Source organism: Coregonus lavaretus (assembly GCF_964263955.1).
Source record: "Coregonus lavaretus genome assembly, chromosome: 18".
NCBI classification, from domain to species: Eukaryota; Metazoa; Chordata; class Actinopteri; order Salmoniformes; family Salmonidae; genus Coregonus; species Coregonus lavaretus.
This window is the reverse complement of record NC_140005.1, coordinates 31,849,012-31,873,637: the sequence shown is the minus strand read 5'-3', so window position 1 is coordinate 31,873,637 and position 24,626 is coordinate 31,849,012. Positions and strand designations below refer to the sequence as shown.

The 24,626-nt window shown below is 41.0% G+C and overlaps 1 long non-coding RNA gene across 1 annotated transcript; it reads right to left on the bottom strand.

Annotated features, from left to right (window-relative positions):
• Positions 1-19,115: 19,115 nt before the first annotated feature.
• LOC311145685 lies at positions 19,116-20,708 on the bottom strand. The gene is made up of 3 exons (XR_014614623.1): positions 20,287-20,708; positions 19,904-19,986; positions 19,116-19,529 (listed from the first exon to the last, which is right to left on the bottom strand). It is a non-coding gene; the product is annotated as an uncharacterized lncRNA (long non-coding RNA).
• Between the last annotated feature and the right edge of the window lie 3,918 nt (positions 20,709-24,626).

Here is a 24,626-nt window from a genome sequence, read left to right as displayed (position 1 = left end):
ATTGATTTCCACGTTTTTAGTATACTTTTTTCAAGACGAGTGATGAGAAGAGAATCGTCCAACCCATCGGACATCTCATTACACCCCCATATGGCATGTCTTGAAATATGCAGGCAGACGGATTAAAAGTAAGTTTACATTGTAATACTTCTGACAGCCAACTTTCTAGCTCCGCCCACAACTTCTGGACTTTATAGCATTCCCAGAAAGCATGGATTATTGAGTCATTATTAGTTTTACACTTAAGACATGACTCTGCCATTGTGCTGTACAATTTGTGAATTTTGTCTCTTGTATAATACATTCTATAACTTAGTTTATATTGGATTAAGCGTACATTGTCGTTAACTGTAATTTCATTAGTTATGCTCCAACTTTCCCTCCATCTTGTGCCAACATCAGTTCTTTTAAAGTCTTGGTTCCAATAGTTTATATTTTTTTCCAAGAGATTGTCAGTTGGATATGCTCTCTGCAAGGTTTTGGATATCTGCAAATGTTCTAAATGTCGACAAAAAATGACTGGACAAGTTAATGGAATCATAGCTTGTTACTTCTCCACACTGCCAGTTTATAATTGGGGAACAGAGTACCGAGAACAGAGATATATCCTAATCACATCAACTGCTAGTGGAGATCCGTTACAAAGCTATAGGGCTAGATTGAACCATTTACACAATCAAAAAACCAAGGAGAAAGAAAAAAACATGCAAATCCATTTTCAACCACACTTTTAAAAAATCTTTGCAGTGGTTTGTGATGTAGAACTTAATGGTGGATTGGTTTCCAAGGCAACCAGCATTATTTCTTTATTTGATAGGAGCTGGCTGGCTGGCTAGAACCACTCAATCACACACAGGAATTATACTTACCTGAGGCTTTCGGATGTTTAAAAATAGAACGCCATCGAACTAGAAGCCGTATTCAGAACCTGTCGTATGGGCGGTAGGCACTCAGGAAAGAAAAACAGACAGAGCCTCAGTCAGAACACGTTATCCGATGTTAACGTCAATAGACTAGAGTCTCAGCTAGAGAAACATGGTGATGAATCAAGAGTTTGTAAAAAAACGAAATGGTTTATTTTCTTCAAGCAGCCGTGCTACTTTTCAGACCAAAAGGCGAAATACAGAAATAACAAAGCTTAAGTATTATATACACTACCTGTCAAATGTTTTAGAACACCTACTCATTCAAGAGTATGTCTTTATTTTTACATTTTTTTACATTGTAGAATAATAGCGAAGACATCAAAACTTTGAAATAACACATATGGAATCATGTAGTAACCACAAAAGTGTTAAACAAATCAAAATATATTTTATATATGATTCAAATAGCCACCCTTTACCTTGAAGACAGCTTTGCACACTCTTGGCATTCTCTCAACCAGCTTCATGAGGTAGTCACCTGGAATGCATTTCAATTAACAGGTGTGCCTTCTTAAAAGTTAATTTGTGGAATTAACAGACACATCTCAACATCAACTGTTCAGAGGAGACTGTGTGAATCAGGCCTTCATGGTCGAATTGCTGCAAAGAAACCACTACTAAAGGACAACAATAAGAAGAAGAGACTTGCTTGGACCAAGAAACGCGAGCAATGGACATTAGACCGGTGGAAATTAGTCCTTTGGTCTGGATTCCAAATTTGAGATTTTTGGTTACAACCACAGTGTCTTTGTGAGACGCGGTGCGGGTGAACGGATGATCTCCGCATGTGTATTTCCCACCGTCAAGCATGGAGGAAGAGGTGTGATGGTGTGGGGGTGCTTTGTTGGTGACACTGTCTGTGATTTATTTAGAATTCAAGGCACACTTAACCAGCATGGCTACCACAGCATTCTGCAGCGATACGCCATCCCATCGGGTTTGGGCTTAGTGGGACTATCATTTGTTTTTCAACAGGACAATGACTCAACACACCTCCAGGCTGTGTAAGGGCTATTTTACCTAGGAGTGATGGAGTGCTGCATCAGATGACCTGGCCTCCACAATCCCCTGACCTCAACCCATTTGAGATGGTTTGGTATGAGTCGGACCGCAGAGTGAAGGAAAAGCAGCCAACAAGTGCTCAGCATATGTGGGAACTCCTTCAAGACTGTTGGAAAAGCATTCCAGGTGAAGCTGGTTGAGAGAATGCCAAGAGTGTGCATAGCTGTCATCAAGGCAAAGGGTGGCTATTTGAAGAATCTCAACTATAAAATATATTTTGATTTGTTTATGTGAGGACAGACGCTGGGAGACGAGAAGCAGGTACAGGGAGTGAATATTTAATATAAACAGACATGAAACAAAACACGGACAGCGTCTGGACAGGGGAAACATAATGACATTAATGCAGACACGGGGAACAAACTGAGGAACAGACAGATATAGGGGAGGTAATCAAGCAGTGATGAAGTTCAGGTGAGTCCAATAAAGTGCTGATGCACGTAACGATGGTGACAGGTGTGCGTAATGATGGGCAGCCTGGCACCCTCGAGTGCCAGGGAGGGGGAGCGAGAGCAGGCGTGACAGTTTAACACTTTTTTGGTTACTACATGATTCCATATGTGTTATTTAATCGTTTTGATGTCTTCACTATTATTCTACAATGTAGAAATAGTAAAAATAAAGAAAAACCCTTGAATGAGTAGGTGTTCTAAAACGTTTAACCGGTAGTGTATACATTAACAAAATTATCTAAAAACAGGATACTTCATTTGATTTAAACTTTGAAACAGACAGCAAAAGTCTGAGTAATAACAGTATTTTGAGAGGTGCCGTACTGTAAGAAAAACTATAGAAAAGTGATGTAGAACTGACACTCTCACCTTGTAGCACAGAGATAACAGGGATTTGTTTGCCACTGACTGTTCCCATATGAGCAGGATGGCTCTGGTAGACTGCTAATAGAGCCAAAGTTGCTAAGAAAACACTCCTATTTCTCAGTGGAGAAGAGATTAGCTCAAAAACGTTATCTCTGGCCAACATTCCACAACAACCCTCACCTCCACACATTTAAAACCCTTACAAAAGGTACCGTTTTCTCTCTCTACATTGACAACTTCTTCCCTTACTGAAAAGAAGCACCACATTCTTCACTTGAAAGCATTAAAACCCTCACATAAAGATGATGTAACCTGGGGAGTATGGTTGCTATTCCCTATTGGCCCTAGTCAAAAGTAGGGCACTATATTAGGAATAGGGTGCCATTTAGGACACACTCTATGTGTCCTCCTTGGGCTCTTAATGCAGCCCTCTGAGGATATCTAACATGAGACAGGGACATGGGCACAGGATTCAGATTAGAAACGGACACATTTTCTTATGTTAATATTCCTCATCCTATAACCGGCTGTGACATACAGTACAGAGTAGACCTGCAGTAGATTACCCAAGTGATCAATACCCCACTGCCACGACTGTCACGCCCTGACTCTGGGGACTCTTATTTGTTGAGTCAGGGTGTGATTTTCTATGTGGTGTAGATCTATGTTTATAGTCTAGTATGTCTAGATCTATGTTGGCCGGTGTGGTTCCCAATCAGAGGCAGCTGTCGCTCGTTGTCTCTGATTGGGGACCATACTTAGGCAGCCTATTGGCACTAGTGGGTTGTGGGATCTTGTTCCGTGTGAGGTATGTTGTTTGTGTACCTTGGACTTCATGTTTCGTTTAGTTTGTTGTTTTGTCGTTGTTTATTCGGTTCAAATAAACATGTGTGCATATCACGCTGCTCCTTGGTCTGACCCGTCAATTAACGAACGTGACAACGACACAAAATCATCACCCAAATTGAGTTAAAGGTCAAGATACTCAAACTGGTGGACAAATCCCACAGACCCAACTAGACTAGATAAACTCTATTCCAAGGTGAAAAGAGCTCTGATCTGGCAGCTCATTCTTTAACACCGTATCCTGCTACAGCTACAGCAGTGTGAACAGCACAGCTGTCTCCATCACTCACTATAAGATATTATTCTGTGACTGAATATGTACAGTACATACACACGTCATACATATAGATACATAAATGTATGGCTTCACTGAAACATGCAGTTGGTCTGTTAAGAATGTGTAGCTTTCCCAGTCTAATTTCACATTGAACATTACCATTCTTTACTTATTTATAAGACTGCACGATTTACATAAGGTAATAGTAATGCTTAATAACTGTGGCTAACTCCAAGAAAATCGAATGGACATTGTTCTATGAAAAAGCTAACAGAAACATGGTCCACTGCACTGGAGCTGACAAAAGCAAGCTAGTAACACAAAAGCACAAGAAGAGGGTTTTTCATTTTGACTGCCCTCCCTGATACTGTATATCAAACGGTGGCCCAGATTACACTTTGCCCTGCTATCCTACTGCTCCCCTCTTCCTGACTTGGTGTCTCAGCCCAAGTGGTCAGAGCAGAGGATAGGCTACAGTACCCCTGGATCCCATGGCTCAGCCACTGGCTTTGATTCCCATCCCACCCAACAGGCCCAGGCTTTGTGGTGCGATCTGTCATAAAGACAATGAGAAAATGAGTTACTCCTCCACTCTGCCTGGCTGGAGCTTCCCTTTGTGGGAGAGGGCCAGTACCGCCTACTTCAGCTGGCCAATACTACAAATGGAATAGGATATTAATGTCTCTCTTTCTCTCTCGGTTATTTGCAGGCCTGTGTGTATGCATGTGTATTACTAAGAGAGAAATAATACACACAATTGAGTGGTGTGTGTGTGTGCGTGTGTGTGCGTGTGCGTGTGAGTGCGTGCGTGCTTGTGTATGTAAGTTATGCGTGGGGAAAATACACACTGAGGAATGTTAATGGGTTATCTGCCAAAAAGTATGTGGCTCAGGAATCCATTTTACAGAATATCATTAAACACAGATAGCTGCAGTAATTCAATGCAGCACCAAGTGATGGGTCAATACTAGATAACGTTAGAAAAAGTTTCAGTTTAAACTTTTTCCCTTTCTCAAAATGCGCATTAGCCAATTAAAATTGTCAACGTAGTTGCACGTGATACAACGTTACATGTATAGTGCATTCGGAAAGTATTCAGACCCCTTGACTTTTTCCACATTTTGTTACGTTACAGCCTTTTTTCCTCATCAATCTACACACAACACGCCATAATGGCAAAGAAAAAACGTATTTACATAAGTATTCAGACCCTTTGCTATTAGACTCGATAATTGAGCTCAGGGGCATCCTGTTTCCATTGATCATCCTTGAGATGTTTCTACAACTTGATTGGAGTCCACCTGTGGTAAATTCAATTGATTGGACATGATTTGGAAAGGCACACACCTGTCTATATAAAGTCCCACAGTTGACAGTGCATGTCAGAGCAAAAACCAAGCCATGAGGTCGAAGGAATTGTCCGTAGAGCTCCGAGGCAGGATTGTGTCGAGGCACAGATCTGGGGAAGGGTACTAAAAAATGTCTACAGCATTGAAGGTCCCCAAGAACACAGTGGCCTCCATCATTCTTAAATGGAAGAAGTTTGGAAGACTCTTCCTAGAGCTGGCTGCCCGGCCAAACTGAGCAATCAGGGGAGAAGGGCCTTGGTCAGAGAGGTGACCAAGAACCCGATGGTCACTCTGACATAGCTTCAGAGTTCCTCTGTGGAGATGGGAGAACCTTCCAGAAGGACAACCATCTCTGCAGCACTCAACCAATCAGGCACATGGCGGAAGCCACTCCTCAGTAAAAGGCACATGACAGCCCGCTTGGAGTTTGCTAAAAAGGCACCTAAAGGACTCTCTGGTCTGATGAAACCAAGATTGAACTCTTTGGCCTGAATGCCAAGCGTCACATCTGGAGGAAACCTGGCACCATCCCAACAGTGAAGTATGGTGGTGGCAGCATCATGCTGTGGGGATGTTTTTCAGCGGCAGGGACTGGGAGACTAGTCAGGATCGAGGGAAAGATGAACAGAGCAAAGTACAGAGAGATCCTTGATGAATACCTGCTCCAGAGCACTCAGGACCTCAGACTGGGGCGAAGGTTCACCTTCCATCAGGACAACGACCCTAAACACACAGCCAAGACAATGCAGGAGTGGCTTCGGGACAAGTCTCTGAATGTCCTTGAGTGATATTTCCGTTTTCTATTTTTCATACATTTCTAAAAACCTGTTTTTGCTTTTTCATTATGGGGTATTGTGTGTACAATTTAATCAATTTTAGAATAAGGCTGTAACGTAACTGTCACGGCTTCGGCCGAGGCTGCTCCTCCTCCTGGTTCTGGCAGGCTTCGGCATTCGCCGTCCCCGGAGTACTAGCTGCCACCGCTCTATGTTTCTGTATTTGATTGCTTTTGTCTGTCTGTCACACCTGTGTCTGTTTGGGTGTTGATTATGTGTCTTATAAGTTCCTTGTTTTGCTCTAGGGTAATTGTGTGTTGTTATTTTGTTGCCACTTGGTCGATGCTACGTGCTTGTATTCCGTTTTGTTTCATGTTTAGTGTTTTACGCGTGTGCGTAATTTTCCCTCGCCACTTCGTGTATTTTCGAGGTCGGGGTTTTCCACTCGTGTTATTTAGACTATTAAAGTCTTGTTGGACTAACCGCTGTTTCCTGCGCTTGACTCCTCCACCACATCCACATCGGTTTAGTGACAGTAACAAAATGTGGAAAAAGTCAAGGGGTCTGAATACTTTCCGAATGCACTGCATAGCTGTTCCCATAAGATAACCTGCCATTTTTCACTATGCTAACCTGACAAGCTGGCCGGTGATTATTTCCTGTAACAAATTCCGCATTAGTCTATCAAAGATTCTAGACTTTATATCCACCAACTAATGGCATTTTTTTAGGTCAACTTGGCCACAAGAGGGATATTTTAAACCTCCAAATTCAAGGTTTACTTTGTTCCACTTGGTCTGTCACAATTGTAGTGTGCCAATATTGCATGATGCATCCTTGACTAAGCTATTAGCTATCCATTTGATGCATCATTGACTAAGCTATTAGCTATCTGTTTCACACACTTAAATCTTTTGTCTTGCCCATTCACCCGCTGAATGGCACACGTACACAATCCATGTTTTAATTGTCTCAAGGCTTAAAAATCCATCTTTAACCTGTCTCCTCCCCTTCATCTACACTGATTGAAGTGGATTTAGCAAGTGTCATCAATAAGGGATCATAGCGTTCACCTGGATTCACCTGGTCAGTCTGTCATCGAAAGAGCAGGTGTTCTTAATCAAATAAAATTGTATTTGTCACATACGCGTGTTTAGCAGATGTTATTGCAGGTGTAGCGAAATGCTAATGTTTTGTACACTCAGTGTATGTAGGCCTAATAAACTTGATTATTAGCAGTGTGCTTAATTGTTTACAAGGCTGAAGAAAGATGCAGCTCCTCATTAAATGTCGGCTATTCTTAATCTTCATTTTCAATGTGTTGGCTGTATTTCCCTTCACAACACACTAAGACAAAAATGTAATTCTACATTTCAAAGGAAAAAACTATATCTCACCTGGGATTCAAATTTGCCGCAAATTGCAAAAATTACCGGGAACCAGGCTCGCAACATTGTGAGCTATTCGTCCAGTTGAAATATCACGCTTTTAGTAACTTTGATTATCAGATGGTGCAGTTTGACTTCTGTTAAGGACGCTCTCATGGAAAAGTGTTTGATCACGCCCACTACATTAACATTTGTAACTGGCGGATGCAGAATTTGTTACTGGACATAATCACTGCCACCTGGTCAGGTTAGCATAGGGCTAAATGTGGCAGGTTATGTAATGGGAACAGCAAACATTTTATCACGTGCAATTACATTTTAATTGTCTGATTCATTTTTTACATTTTTAGCAGACGCTCTTATCCAGAGCGACTTACAGTTATTGAATACATTTTATTTTTTATACTGGCCCCCCGGAATCGAACCCACAACCCTGGCGTTGCAAACGCCATGCTCTATCAACTGAGCTACATCCCTGCCGGCCATTCCCTCCCCTACCCTGGACAACGCTGGGCCAATTGCGCGCCGCCCATGAGTCTCCCGGTCGCGACAGAGCCTGGATTCGAACCAGGATCTCTAATGGCACAGTTAGCACTGCGATGCAGTGCCTTAGACCACTGCGCCACTCAGGAGTACAATTGATGATTCGCATTTGAAACTTTTTGTAATGTTCGGAAGTATGGACCCGATATGTGCAATTCACTGGAATGTTTGCTCAGTAAATAACATTATTTCTGGGGAACGTTTTAATACTCACAGGCAACATAAGAAGACCTTAATAGCTTTCAATACCTTATAACCATTTAAGAGTGCCACAGAATGGTATGACATTTAAATGCACTACACACAGATGGAGGGGCTATACATTATAAAGTGAGCGTCAAGCTTGTTATCACTACATCCACACTCTCTCTGCTGACATGTTAGTGCTGAAGCACTATAAGTGGAGCTGATCTAAGTGCCTACACACGCAAAGCAGTTGGGTATACAGTAGTTGGGATGGATGATGATGGGTGGTACAAGTTGAGGAAATTCAACATAATGGTAGCTCTTTATTATCCCAATCCTGCTGTTGCCATGGCACTGTCTGCAAGTGAGGTCTGCATAGTTCTGTAAGGAACTCCTGGAGTCTGTATAGTGCAATTCTACAGTATGGTTTTATCCTTTTAACCAGGCAAGTCACATTGAGATTCACATATAGTGGCTTGCGAAAGTATTCACCCCCTTGGCATTTTCCAATTCTGTTGCCTTACAACCTGGAATTAAAATGGATTTTTTGGAGGTTTGTATCATTTGATTTACACAACATGCCTACCACTTTGAAGATGCAAAATAAAATAAAAATTGTGAAACAAACAAGAAATAAGACAAAAAAACTGAAAACTTGAGCGTGCATAACTATTCACCCGCCCAAAGTAAATACTTTGAAGAGCAACCTTTTGCAGCAATTTCAGCTGCAAGTCTCTTGGGGTATGTCTCTATAAGCTTGGCAAATCTAACCACTGGGATTTTTACCCATTCTTCAAAGCAAAACTGCTCCAGCTCCTTCAAATTAGATGGTGTAGAGCAATCTTTAAGTCATACCACAGATTCTCAATTGGATTGAGGTCTGGGCTTTGACTAGGCCATTCCAAGACATTTAAATGTTTCCCCTTAAATCACTTAGGGTCATTGTCCTGCTGGAAGGTGAATCTCCGTCCAAGTCTAAAATCTCTGGAAGACTGAAACAGGTTTCCCTCAAGAATTTCCATGTATTTAGCGCCCTCCATCATTCCTTCAATTCTGACCAGTTTCCCAGTCCCTGCCGATGAAAAACATCCCCACAGCATGATGCTGCCACCACCATGCTTCACTGTGGGGATGGTGTTCTCGGGGTGATGAGAGGTGTTGGGTTTGCGCCAGACATAGGATTTTCCTTGATGGCCAAAAAGCTCAATTTTAGTCTCATCTGACCAGAGTACCTTCTTCCATATGTTTGGGGAGTCTCCCACATGCCTTTTGGCGAACACCAAACGTGTTTGCTTATTGTTTTCTTTAAGCAATGGCTTTTTTCTGGCCACTCTTCTGTAAAGCCCAGCTCTGTGGAGTGTACGGCTTAAAGTGGTCCTATGGACAGATACTCCAACCTCCACTGTGGAGCTTTGCAGCTCCTTCAGGGTTATCTTTGGTCTCTTTGTTGCCTCTCTGATTAATGCCCTCCTTGCCTGGTCCGTGAGTTTCGGTGGGCAGCCCTCTCTTGGCAGGTTTGTTGTGGTGCCATATTCTTTCCATTTTTTAATAATGGATTTAATGGTGCTCCGTGGGATGTTCAAAGTTTCTGATATTTTTTTATAACCCAACCCTGATCTGTACATCTCCACAACTTTGTGCCTGAACTGTTTGGAGAGCTCCTTGGTCTTCATGGTGCCGCTTGCTTGGTGGTGCCCCTTGCTTAGTGGTGTTGCAGACTCTGGGGCCTTTCAGAACAGGTGTATACAGTTGAAGTCGGAAGTTTACATATGCTTAGGTTGGAGTCATTAAAACTCATTTTTCAACCATATACAAATGTCTTGTTAACAAACTATAGTTTTGGCAAGTCGTTTAGGACATCTGCTTTGTGCATGACACAAGTCATTTTTCCGACAATTGTTTACAGACAGATTATTTCACTTATAATTCACTGTATCACAATTCCAGTGGGTCAGATGTTTACATACACTGTTGACTGTGCCTTTAAACAGCTTGGAAAATTCCAGAAAATGATGTCATGGCTTTAGAAGCTTCTGATAGGCTAATTGACATCATTTGAGTCAATTGGAGGTGTACCTGTGGATGTATTTCAAGGCCTACCTTCAAACTCAGTGCCTCTTCGCTTGACATCATGGGAAAATCAAATGAAATGCAAATCAATCCCAGATTAACAGCAAAGGACCTTGTGAAGATGCTGGAGGAAACAGGTACAAAAGTATTTATATCCACAGTAAAACGAGTCCTATATCGACATAACCTGAAATGGCGCTCAGCAAGGAAGAAGCCACTGCTACAAAACCACCATAAAAAAACAGACTACAGTTTGCAACTGCACATGGGGACAAAGATTGTACTTTTTGAAGAAATGTCCTCTGGTGTGATGAAACAAAAATAGAACTGTTTGGCCATAATGACCATCGTTATGTTTGGAGGAAAAAGGAGGTAGCTTGCAAGCCGAAGAACACCATCCCAACCGTGAAGCACGGGGGTGGCAGCATCATGCTGTGGGGGTGCTTTGCTGCAGGAGGGACTGGTGCACTTCACAAAATAGATGGCATCATGAGGAAGGAAAATTATGTGGATATAGTGAAGCAACATCTCAAGACATCAGTCAGGAAGTTAAAGCTTGGTCGCAAATGGGTCTTCCAAATGGACAATGACCCCAAGCATGCTTCCAAAGTTGTGGCAAATTGGCTTAAGGACAACAAAGTCAAGGTATTGGAGTGGCCATCACAAAGCCCTGACCTCAATCCTATAGAACATTTGTGGGCAGAACTGAAAAGGCGTGTGCGAGCAAGGAGGCCTACAAACCTGACTCAGTTACACCAAGTCTGTCAGGAGGAATGGGCCAAAATTCACCCAACTTATTGTGGGAAGCTTGTGGAAGGCTACCTGAAACGTTTGACCCAAGTTAAACAATTTAAAGGCAATGCTACCAAATACTAATTGAGTGTATGTAAACTTCTGACCAACTGGGAATTTTACATTTTACATTTACATTTTAGGGAATGTGATGAAATAAATAAAAGCTGAAATAAATAATTCTCTCTACTATTATTCTGACATTTCACATTCTTAAAATAAAGTGGTGATCCTAACTGACCTAAGACAGGGAATTTTTACTAGGATTAAATGTCAGGAATTGTGAAAAACTGAGTTTAAATGTATTTGGCTAAGGTGTATGTAAACTTCCAACTTCAACTGTTTATACTGAGATCATGTGACAGATCATGTGACACTTAGATTGCACACAGGTGGACTTTATTTAACTAATTATGTGACTTCTGAAGGTAATTGGTTGCACCAGATCTTATTTAGGGGCTTCATAGCAAAGGGGTGAATACATATGCACACACCACTTTTCCATTTATTTTTTTGAATTTTTTGAAACAAGTTATTTTTTTCATTTCACTTCACCAATTTGGACTATTTTGTGTATGTCCATTACATGAAATCCAAATAAAAATCTATTTAAATTTCAGGTTGTAATGCAACAAAATAGGAAAAACGGCAAGGGGGATGAATACTTTTTCAAGGCACTGTATCCTTTTAAGGTGATCCCTAATTCGAAGTGTGACCTGAGGACGGTAGGCAAGGTATGGTATGGCTCAGCAGCACCAAGACATTTAGTCAGACTCTCATTTAGCCAGGTAAACAGTAAAAATGTATTTCTAGCTTCAGCATCTTCTCGGGTGACAGAACTGGGTAGACAAATCTGGAGAGTTGCTATTACACACTGGCTGGAATGAAAAAGGCATCCCTGTGTCATGACTCTCTCCTTGGTGAGGATCAAAGGTGCCAGATCAGCTTGGCAAATGGCTGACAGATAGCCAGACCCTCCCTCTCTCCCACAGGAGAGGAGAAGGGGGAGTTGGGCCGGTTTTATGACTTAAAAGCCGGTCATATATAGTTTTCAGAAAATGACTCCTTTTGGTCACTACTATGGGAAGAAAGAAATATCTTTGTTACAGAGAGACTCTTGCCGCCTAAAAACTAACATCAACTAACAAAAGATTGGACATTGGAACATTGTTGTTGAGATCCAAATGTTTGGAATGGTCGGTGGGGATCTAAATAATAATCATGTCATATTGTTTATTGCTTTGTGATGTCATTAAGGATGGTGTTACTAAATAACTGTATTTCTGAAAGTGTACACATTTCAGTTATCAGGTTTGCATCTAAATGTTGTATAAAATATATGATTAAGTATGAGAATATGTTTGTTAGATAGCAATGTGATTTTAGCCTTCTAAATGATAATTGTTTTTCATTTAAACTTTTGCCAGTCAGTAACCACGCCCAAGTGAGCACATACATTGGGTCGGTGTGATGGAATGCCCCTTTTTTCCCGAGCATCAAAAGCCTTGAAAAACAAATCAACCTTTAGACCAGGAAGCGTGGAGCGGTGGCTACATGGCTTAAAATGGTTAGACCAGGAAGCGTGGCGACTGCACGTTTAGAATGGTTAGAACTTTGAATGAGAAAGACCAGCCGACGTGAAGCGTGAGCTCACGTTACAAATGGTTGAACCTCTACAGACCAGCCGACGTGCAGCGGGAGCTGAACGTTACAAACGGTTGACACTCTACAGACCAGGAAGCGTGGAGCGGTGGCTACACGGCTTAAAATGATTAGACCAGAAAGACCAGAAAACATGAGAGTGGCGACTGCATGTTTGAAATGGTGAGAAACTCTGAAACTCTCAATCTCTACCCGAGAAGAAGACCACGCACTAGACCTTATCATATCAGTCTGCAGCTGTACATGTAAAGTACTAGAAATGTGACTAAAGACACGAGGTGGGAAGGACAATCCCTCTCAGACAACCGTCGGTACATCTGAAGTATCTATTCTAACAAACACTCCTCTCAAAGACAAGCCGAGTCTCACCGAAGTGGGATAGGACACTAAAACCCTTTTTGTGAAAGTGGTTCAACAGAGATACGACGATCAAGGACAGCTACGAGTAAATATATACATTGCATTTCTCATCCGAATGAGCGGTGGTTAGGGTGCTAAGTATTATGATTACTGTGAGCATAGTTTCCAAATGTAACAACGATAGTTTGAATCTCTTTGTCTCTCCCTTTCACTCTCTTTCTATTGACCCCTCCCTTTTAGATAACCTATACCGTGTGTGTGTGTGTTTATGTATTCTGTGTTATTTAGTTAGTTAGTAAATAAATAATTAAGCCAATTTGTGTATTGCTGATTCATCAATAAGGCTAGGGTTCTTGCAGGTTCAAGGATTATGCGACGTTCAGAATGAGACTGGTTAGGTATTGATTTAATAAATGACTGTTATCGATATATAACATATATTTATCTTCTAAGAGTTTAATTCGGGAGATGGCAACTCATTAAACAACTTCTTCGTGGTGCCCCAAATTCCTAATGAGTTAATTGTTACATGATTAATTTAATCGAGTGACAATTAAACATAGTTAGTTGATTCGATAAATAACAGTCATCACATTAATGCAAGTCACGTCACGACACCTGTCTCTTGGAGTAAAGGGTGTTCTGTTGAATGGACAGCATATTTAATGGTTCTGCAAGCAATGACAGCAGAAAGAATGAAACCAAGCTGATAGGTATGTGTGCCTGTCTGTCACAAATACTGCAGTATACTGTCAATTCTTAAATGGATTCCTCACATTTCACAGAATATACTATGCAACCCACCCACTGGGTGCACCACGTCATTTGAACATGGACATTTTGATAATATTTGGTTGAGATGTTGATCAATGTGATTTCAACCTTTATTCACCCACTCAAAAAGACAGCCAGAAGTTTGCTGAATTCCTGATGAGTTATCACATGCTTTCAACCATCTAAAAGCGCAACCAAATTCCAATGGAAAAATAATGTCTGATTTTTGGTTTAGCTGTTTGGTTCAGTGTTTCCTTCCTGCAGGGGGATTGGTATAGCATACCTTGCACTTGGCCTGTAATTATTATTATCTTAACATTATGTATGCTCTGGCAGTGAGCTACCCACAAAGAGCAGAGCCTAACGCCAAGACTAACGTATTGCATGTATGGTCATATTTTCTAATAAGTGGTTAAACAAAACAAATGGCATTTCCTGTCTGAACCACAACAAAGTTCAAATGGGAATAGATATGTTGTATTCATACAGTACAACAACTTAATGTGTTATCACTGTGCTTTATCTAATATCACAACCAAATGACCTGGATTGCAGTTGAGATTACATTAAATGTACAAGGGCAAGTGATCAATGTCATGCTGTTCCGAGATTCTGTGCATATTATAATAGCAATTGTGAAGATCTCCACAGACCTGCGACCTTTGCATGCTATCTTGAACAGGCACGCTTTCTATGATTACATAAGAATACATTTATATACTGAACAAGAATATAAATGCAACATTAAATTATCTGGCAAAAGCTCTGGTGGACATTCCTGCAGTCAGCATGCCAATTGCACGCTCCCTCAAAACTTGAGACATCTATGGCATTGTGTTGTGTGACAAAACTGCTCATTTTAGAGTGGCCTTTTATTGTCCCCAGCAGAAGGTGCATCTGTGTAATGATCATGCTGTTTAATCAGCTTCTTTATATGCCACACCTGTCAGGTGCATAGATTATCTTGGCAAAGGAGAAATGCTTACTAACAGGGATGTAAACAAATTTGTGCAAAAAAATGTAGATAAATAATATTTTTGTGCGTATGGAACATTTCTGGGATCTTTTATGTCAGCGCATGAAACATGGGACCAACACTTTACATGTTGCGTTTATATTTTGGTTCAATGTAATTATTAACTTGAAGATTCCATTTGAAATCAGGTTTCAAGTTTTATTAGTCGTATGTAGGGGATACGCATGGTATACACCAGGGGTATTCAACTCTTACCCTACGAGGTCCGGAGCCTGCTAGTTTTCTGTACTACCTGATAATTAATTGGTGTCCCAGGTCAAAATCAGTCCCTGATTAGAGGGGAACAATGAATGAAATGCAGTAGAACTGGCTTTGAGGTTCAGAGTTGATTTTGAAGGGTATACACCGCCCAACAAAATGGGCCCATCCCTGGTCAAAAGTAGCACGCTAGGAATAGACTGCCATTTCGGACACAACCAAAATGAATGTGTGATGGATCTACCAATACCCCACCCGGTCAGCATATATAGCTAGCAGCATATTTGGGTTGTGTTCCAAAATTCACACTAGCGTTCTCCTGTTCTTTCAAAACTGATCTTCCAAGAACACCTGAGAGAGCATACCGTCTAGTGTGGGACAGAATATGTGAGTGGAGCGGAGCATGCCCAATTTGATTGGAGCGTGGAGCAAGAGTCCCAAAGGCTGGAGCGTCGACCTTCTCGCCCACTCCAATTTCGCTCCAGTAGCACTCAATTCACAAGCTCAGGACATGCCAGCCCCAGCAGGCATTTGTAGTCTACTTGTGTGCTGCTATAGCCCCTTGCTTTAGCTACTGTCATGGAGTTCACTAAATATTTTCATAAAGAAACGGATAAAACACACAGGTGCTAAATCAAGGTGACTTACAAAGATGAGGACCAAGAGCAAGAGAGGGAGTGCAGTGATGTAGTGTCCACAACTAAATAATCATTGTGGAATCTGAAAGACACGTATCCCAAAAGCATGATGGTGTACTTACTACGTGCACATGCTAAAAGAAAGGACCAGATGTGTGGATAACTAAGTGTGTCATTGTAGCAAAGTATTTATAAACTTAAAATCAGATCTCTTAAATGTTTCATTCATTTTCGTTCTATTATCTATACAATAGGCCATAATTGATTTTGGCCCAATAGGCCTGGCATATTCCCACGTTCAAGGACCTTTCCATTTTGATTGGGTTATTTTGCCTAAAAACATTTAGGCCTACCTATAGAACTCTGCATCTCTGCCCAGCCTGGCAAAAGTGGCCAAAAGGGTGTTTAGCATCCCCAGTGGCTCTGCAAGTGTGGAGAGGATATTCTCTGCTGCTGGCCGGCTCTCCAGGCAGTGCTTAATTTGAGCCAGATCCTGGCACCTCTCAGATTTTACTTTGTTTGTTCCGGCACCATCATGTAAAAGCACGGTGATCCTTCTGTGTAATCATTCTGTCCTGCCACACTGATTCCAGACCTGCTCTCTTATTTGTACATAGAGGTTATGCGGGGGGCCAGTGGGGTAAGTAACTGATCTTGACACAGGTCTTGGTAGTGGTGCTCAGCTATTGGAGAGGTCCCTAAGTAATCACATCACGTAGCCTAAGGCTAGTCGTCTCCCTACTGAATTTGAAACGTGGTAAAGCCAAATAAAAAATTGATAAGAAAAGGCAATTGAGTTTGATTACATTTTTCAAGTCCAAAAATCCAGAGAAAGATGTTGAATCGAACCCAGACCGAGCTAGAGAACTGTCAGTGCCGGAGGAGAGGAGTGAGGGGCAAACTGTTCCTGATGGCGATACCTTAGCTAGCAACGCTGCTAATCCCGCCAGTTCAGCATCACCACCGGCACCTCCACTAGCTAGTAGGCCTACTAGCGAGTCAGACTCAGCGGGAGAGGAAGACGGGGAGCTGGGGGGGACAGTGCATCATCCACCAACGAAGTGCACAGAGTTGGTGCAATTTGAAGTTTAAGAACAAGCAAACGTATAACCTCTGGCTTGTCATGCAGAATTCAAAGCTGGGCTGTACAACATGCGAAAGGGTAGGGAGCTAGCAAAAGAGTGGGTGGAATGTACAGTAACATCCTCTGCCTCAGACAAAACAAAAATAACAAAAAGAAGAGCCCTCAGAAAAAAGGTTTTTGAACATGCCCAAACCAAGGCGCATTTGGTGGCAGCAAGCCTTGTAGACTAGGCTAAAGAGGACACACAGGTTATAGTTAACACTCCCCCACAAAAAAAAGAGACTCTACAGCCGGAGTCTTCCGAACAGCCTTAGAAGGAGGCTAAACGTCACAGGCCCGCTCATGGCTTTGAGCAAGAAATTGACTGTCAGGAGTTAAATGGACTTGACATGGGGAGAGTCATTGTGGGAGGTTTTGAAAACAAAGGTAGGAATTTTTTTTTTCTTTACAAACTTGTTCTGTACTGTGAAGTTAATCTGAATATGTGTGTCATATTATCACATAGGCAGGAGGCCTATATATTCTCATGTGTTCTGCTGTAGCCTACATTGATCTAATTTATTTGAAGTTATATTCCAATATTGTGATATTTGTTCTACTGCTACATTGACGTCTTGAAAATTATATGAAATTCGGGTCTTGTAAACCCCACAGCTGAGTATGTAGCATATGCATATGACCGGTGATCTACAGTGACGTCTACACATTTTGCTGGACATTGATGTCTAGAAAATTAGGCTATAAGAAATTCTGACATGTGTAAGCCCCACAGCTATACTCAAGTATGTGGGCATACTGCAGTGATGTCTAAAATGCTTTGAATTAATCAGCACCTTGGAGAGGGCTGTCCGTTTCACCATCATAGATAGTAGGCTACTAGGCTGTTTACTCTGTCTGCTCTGCTGCTAAGTTGGGTTTGACACTTTTTTTCTCAATGTGTTCTGGTACCTCAGAGTCCCCCAGATAACTCCCCGCTCGCGCTCAGTATGTTTTCCGGAACCTCCCGGTTTACAAATTAAGCACTGTATCGAGGCACCATCGCATGAGCCTGAAGCCACAGACTGGCCAAACTCGTGTTTCTAAAAATGAATTCTAAAAATTTACTCAAAGGCACTAATAACGAATTTTTCGTTTAATTTGTATTTAATTCTAAGTCACAGCCTATATGCGCAATTTATAGACTATAATTATTTAATACAACGAAATGTTGTTTAAATGCTGCACACTTTATGTCCCTACCAGCCTATTGTGTCGCACTCGCAAATGCTTCACAATGTATTTCTTTGTAGGCTATAGCCTTGAAATAATATAAATAATATAGCCTAAATAATTATTTTTTGTTCATTCTTAGGTCCCTTACTGACCTATTTAGAGTGTTTATATGCTGTTTAATATGACAGGTAGCCTATTTTAAATTATGTTCGCTTCTTACATTCACCTTCTCATGTTTATTGAAATAGTTCTCATTCAAATCCATATGGTTTGGTTTCAATACTTAAAAAACAATTGGTAGGTCCAGGTAGTCACACAAATAGATGGGTGTTGGTGAAATTGTGATTTGAATGTGATTTCCAACCGCTCAACTCCGCTCACATACTCTGGTATGGGAGAATGCAGAGCGCTTAAAATCCGCTAACAAAGCTAACAAATCCGCCAACAAAGCTAGCTTTTATGCTAGCTAGCTACATCTGTTTACATTATACCCAATGTAGCAGCGTGAGCAACTAGTGCTAGCAATTCAGTGAAGAACTATCCCAGAATGAAAATATTTAACACGAATAACAAGTAACACAATTGATTTTCTCAGTACCTGTTAGTGAATTAAGCTGACACAATAATTTTACATGGGGTCCTCTCGCAAATTGCTTGGTCTGCTGCTACATCGTTGTGGACGTATAACAGGTAAGCTTTCATGCATTGCACAGAGGCTGAAGCTAAACAATTTTTCTTAGAGCTAAATAAGCTATTTTGCTTACTGTTTAAGAATGATAAATAGCCAGAACAGTGGTGTTTCACTGTGAAGCTAATATTGCATTGCATTAGGACTGCTGGTGTTAGATTTCCAATGAGCAGGCTTGCATTGTGATAAATAACAGCCATGCTATTACACCCATGCATATTATTAAATGACACTGATGTTTAAGATAGCTTGGTTTTATATTCACCTTATGCATTGATAACTAATTGATAGGTGATATGATGCAATACTAGATTAGAAGGCCTAGACTACTTCATCCTAATGTAAGCTAAATGCATTGGATACAAATCAAACACTGGCATATTATAAAGGAGAACATTTGTATTTAATTATATGCATGCACATCAAACAGGTTAAAATAATACATTATTGAAATATTATTAATGATTTTCTCTCCTTACAGGGGATTAGACAGATGAAATGCAGTCCCCAGATGACTAAACCTCAAAATCAGAACCGTGGGGAGACAATATGAACCCTTTTATTGGTTTTCCTGTATTTGTGTATGAACCCTTACAACACAGTCCATTGTACAAAAGAAGTCAAGTTTCATTATTCGTATATACAGAATAAAAATGTATACAGAGTGCAGTACCCTGGGAAGAAATCATTTCAGAATGAGCTTCATGTTACAATGAGCTGACAATGCTGCATGATAGAGAATAAAGTGTGGATCTACTTCTAACATAATGATGTTTCAAGTTCGGGAAAGAGGTTCGCAAGTTCTTTACATCTGTCTGGGTGATGGGGTGGGATGTGCTTAAACCTGAACAGAACAGAAACATAAGGCCAAGGGAGGAGAAATTAACCTCGCGGCTCAAATTTCAGTGCTGGTTCAAGTTGCTGAGAACCACAACTACCTTGTTAATGTGCAATGGTTTTGTAAACAGTTTTACATATTCATAGGCTTGATCAAGTTGTCACTGATTTACTTTTACTTTATCATTTCATTATTTAAAACATTTTCTTTATATGCAATGGTGAAATACGAGGGGAGGGGAAAGTAACAAGAAAGTTAGCATGCATGTATTGACTGATCATGTAAGAATGCACAAATAACTTGGCTGGCTAGCAAGCCTAGATTGAACAGAACACAGCTAGCTGCATTTCCTACATTTTTTAAATGTTCAAATGTCTTGCCTCCAAACCAGTCGGGAACGACTATTTTGTCCTGCCAAGCCAATGCCATGGAGTGAAATGAACGCATCAGTTGCCATCTGTCCCTGAAAACAAATGTTAAAAAACTATTTGCTACATTTGTAATTAGCTGGCTAGCAAGTTCACCAATTCAGGATAAAAAAAACTGCTGATTTTAAGATTAGTTTGTTTAGTTGTTCATCCCTAAACAGCTAATAACCAGGACGAGATCTCCTGCTAGCAAGCCATCGTGTCCAACCAGCTAACTTAGCTTGGCTAGCGGGCTGATAAACACCAGTGACTTAACATTTGAATTCAAAATTCATATTAAACATATTGTTGAACATTTTAACCAAATTTGGTGAATAAATAAACGTAATACTTACATTTAACAAAGTTATTCCTTGTTCCTTACATTTTCTCCCAAGCAGGATAATTTTTTAAATTTTCGCTGTGTCACAAGGTGTTATGGGAAGGGAACGAAAAAGTATGCTGCCATGCGTGCTTTGTTTTCCAGACCTCCCAAGTACGCTTATAGAACTTCCAATAAATGTAGTACTTCCCTTTTCGCATTCTTATGCACTTTGGACCCCCACCATTATTCCTCATCCATCAAACTTTACAGTTGGCACTATGCATTTGGGCAGGTTGCGTTCTCCTGGCATCCTCCAAACCCAGATTCGTCCGTCGGACTGCCAGATGGTGAAGCGTGATTCATCACTCTAGAGAATGCATTTCCACTGCTCCAGAGTCCAATGGTGGCGAGCTTTACACCACTCCAGCCAACGCTTGGCATTGTGCATGGTGATCTTAGGCTTGTGTGCGCCTGCTCGGCCAAACCTATTTCAGCTCCCAACTAACAGTTATTGTGCTGACACTTCACCAATTTGGACTATTTTGTGTATGTCCATTACATGAAATCCAAATAAAAATCCATTTAAATTACAGGTTGTAATGCAACAAAATAGGAAAAACGCCAAGGGGGATGAATACTTTTGCAAGGCACCGTAACTGTATGTATTTTTGTCAGGCAGGACCATACAGCACTGAATGAGAGCAAATCTGACTTGGAAAGTGGTCTATTCATCAGCTACCAAAAAGTAAAGCTTATATTCATCATTAATATTCAAAGTTGATATTTCCGCCTTTGTGTTTACCAGTGCTGGGGAGTAGATCAACTAGTAATGTAACTACATTTTGCAGTAGCTTCATGGTAGTTGAACTAAATTCAAATCTAGGTATTGTTTTCGGTTCTTAATTACTTTTCTGCTATGTAGTTAACTACTGGAACTACACACTACTCTTTTTTGCCTTGCCACTAGCCTATTATTCCACATCTGTTTATCAGGCTGTTCACTCACTGTCCCTCCCTCACCCAGCACTCCCTGACTCCACTTCTGTAATATTCAGACCTGGGTTTAACTATTTGAAATCTTTCAAATACTTTGACCCTTTTCTCTAGCCAGCCTGGAGTGCCAGGGTGCAGTTTTAACACTATCCTATTGGTTCCATTGTGCCAGGCAAGCTCAAATAGTATTTGAACCCAGGTCTGGTACTGTTTATCCAGCAGTTTTCCTCCAGTGGGTCAGTCAGTGGGCTGTTGGGTGGAGGGAGGGAGTATGAGGATCAATAGAAGGGCTGCATTATCCGGCCTCATCAGAGATGCAGGACGCTAAGGAGCCGGGAGAAAGAACAGCTGACTACTCACTTTTGTCTCGTACACAACCTGGTCTTCTCCAGAGAATCATGCACATCTTCTGGCCAAACACAATATCAAACACCAACCTCCTTAGACAAATGAAGCAAGAAGCCATGGATGCCATACTCAAGAGACGCCACTGGATTGGACAGGTCCTGAGAAAGAGTACAGACTCCATCCCAAGAATAGCTGTCCATTGGACTCCAGTGGGCAGAAAGTATTCATACCCCTTGACTTATTCCACATTTTGTTGAATTCAAAATGGATTACATGTATTTTTTTTCTCACACATCTACACACAATTTAAAATGTATTGAAAATTAAATATAGAAATATATAACTTACATAAGTATTCACACCCCTGAGTCCCCAATACATGTTAGAATCACCGTTGGCAGTGATTACAGCTGTGAGTCTTTCTGGGTAAGTCTCTAAGAGCTTTACACACCTGGATTGTATAATATTTGCACATTTGCACAAGTTCTGTCAAGTTGGTTGTTGATCATTGCTAGACAGCCATTTTCAAGTCTTGCCATAGATTCTCAAGCCGATTTAAGTCAAAACTGTAACTAGGCTAATCAGGAACATTCAATGTCGTCTTGGTAAGCAACTCGTGTATATTTGGCCTTGTGTTTTAGGTTATTTTCCTGCTGAAGGTGAATTTGTCTCCCAGTGTCTGTTAAAAAGCAGAGTGAACCAGGTTTTCCTCTAGGATTTTGTTTATTTGTATCCTAAAAAACTCCCTAGTCCTTGCAGATGACAAGCATACCCATAACATGATGCAGCCACCACCATGCTTGAAAATATGAAGAGTGGTACAGTGATGTGTTGGATTTGCCCCAAACATAACACTTTGTATTCAGGACATAATGGTGAAATCCCTGAAATCCTTCCTCGTTGGCAACTGAGTTAGGAAGGACGCCTGTATGTTTGTAGTGACTGGGTGTATTGATACACCATCGAAAGTGTAATTCATAACTTCATCATGCTCAAAGGGATATTCAATGTCTGCTTTTTTATTTTTACCCATCTACCAATAGGCACCCTTCTTTGCGAGGCATTGGAAAACCTCCCTGGTCTTTGTGGATGAATCTGTGGTTGAAATTCACTGCTCGACTGAGTGACCATACAGATAATCGTATGTGTGGGGTACAGCGATGAGGTAGTCATTCAAAAGCATGTTAAACACTATTATTGCACACAGAGTGAGTCTTATGTGACTTAATCACATTTTTACTCCTGAATTTATTTAGGCTTTTTCTCCCCAATTTCGTGATATCCAATTAGTAGTTACAGTCTTGTCCCATTGCTGCAACTCCCCTGCGGACTCGGGAGAGGCGAAGGTTGAGAGCCGTGTGTCCTCCGAAACACGACCTTGCCAAGCCGCACGGCTTCTTGACACACTGCTCGCTTAACCCCGAAGCCAGCCGCACCAATGTGTCGGAGGAAACACCATCCAGCTGGCGACCGAAGTCAGCTTGCAGGCGCCCGGCCCGCCACAAGGAGTCCGGTTGAATACTTTTGACTCAAGACATTACTGCTTTTCATTAAAAAAAATGTTTTAATTACATGTCTAAAAACATTATTAAACTTTGACATTATGGGTTATTGTAATTTTATCCATTTTAAATTCAGGCTGTAACACAACAAAATGTGGATAAATAATGGGTGTGAATACTTTTTGAAGCCACTAAGATGGGGAGGACCAAGACAACGTGGTGGAGAACAATCGAGACCGAGCGCCAACAACATCAGCAGAGATGGGGCACGGTGGAGAAGATGACAAAAATGTAGTGCCTTTGTTGCTTCAAATGCACCAGCCGGCGCCAAGGGGATGAGTGGGCCATGGAGGAGAAAAAAAGTTAGTGATAGTAAAGGAGTCTTGTTTAGATTTATTGTATTATAGACATGACAACACAGTATATGGTTTCAACAAGAACAACTCAGAGCAAAGGGTTAGTTAAAGGGCAATATCTGCCTGACTACAGGGATTCATGGGGGAGATCTTGGGGCCACAGCTGGACCTCACTATAAACTAGTAGGCCTAGTAAATAACCTTTATCCTTGCACTGACCCCAAATCAAAAGTAAATGTTCTATACTCTTAAAGATTATAATGAACAACGTTGCAGTTGGTTATGTGTAGCCAAGAGATTCTAGCATTCATATTGTTTGTCCACGAGTGCTCAGTGGCTGCATTTACACATGGAGCACAACCTAATTATTGGCATGAGCCGATGCAATCGTTCCAAAGTTCAATTAGTGGAAAGAAATCTGAATTGGGCTACCTGTGTAAATACAGCCAGTGAGTCAGCAACAAAAACGCAAGACTCCTGAGGCACTACTGACACCAAGCGGACATTACAAGTACTGTGCCTCTGGTATAACTAGAATGAAGTACTGACCACACAGAACATCTATAAAATCAAAATGTCACAACTTTCTGGGATTTTACATTTCAGACATCTTTAATGCCTTTGCGTCATGTTGTACAGTTTAACTACATTTGTGTCCAGTCACTGTCCAATAACCTCATGTCTATATTTCCATTTATATGCCAGTTATTAAGAGGCTGGTCAGTCAGTCATATGTGAGCTTAAATTGTGCATCTGTACATTTAGTACAGTCACTTGATCTAAATAATATAACTATTGTTACCATTTGAGAAACACATGGTTCTTTGCCTGCAGCATGTTTAAATAGGACTACCTTCAATCAAGTCATTTTGCAAACAGCAGTATGAAGGCTGGGAACTATGGCAATGAATGACGTATGACAGATTGAATGACTAGAACGCCATCCTTCATATATCTATTTTATTTTTTTTAAAGGTCCTAGTCTGCCAGAGGGTCCAGGTCCATCCACAAATTATACGAAACATGTTTAATCAGTTATTTATCTAAAAACATTCTAAAGTGACATTCCAAAATACATGTAGAGTCAGGAGTTCAGCATCCTAATGACCATGAGGCTGTAAGCACTGAAAATACCTTGGAACAATAACATGGAGCCATTTCAGTCAACCCAG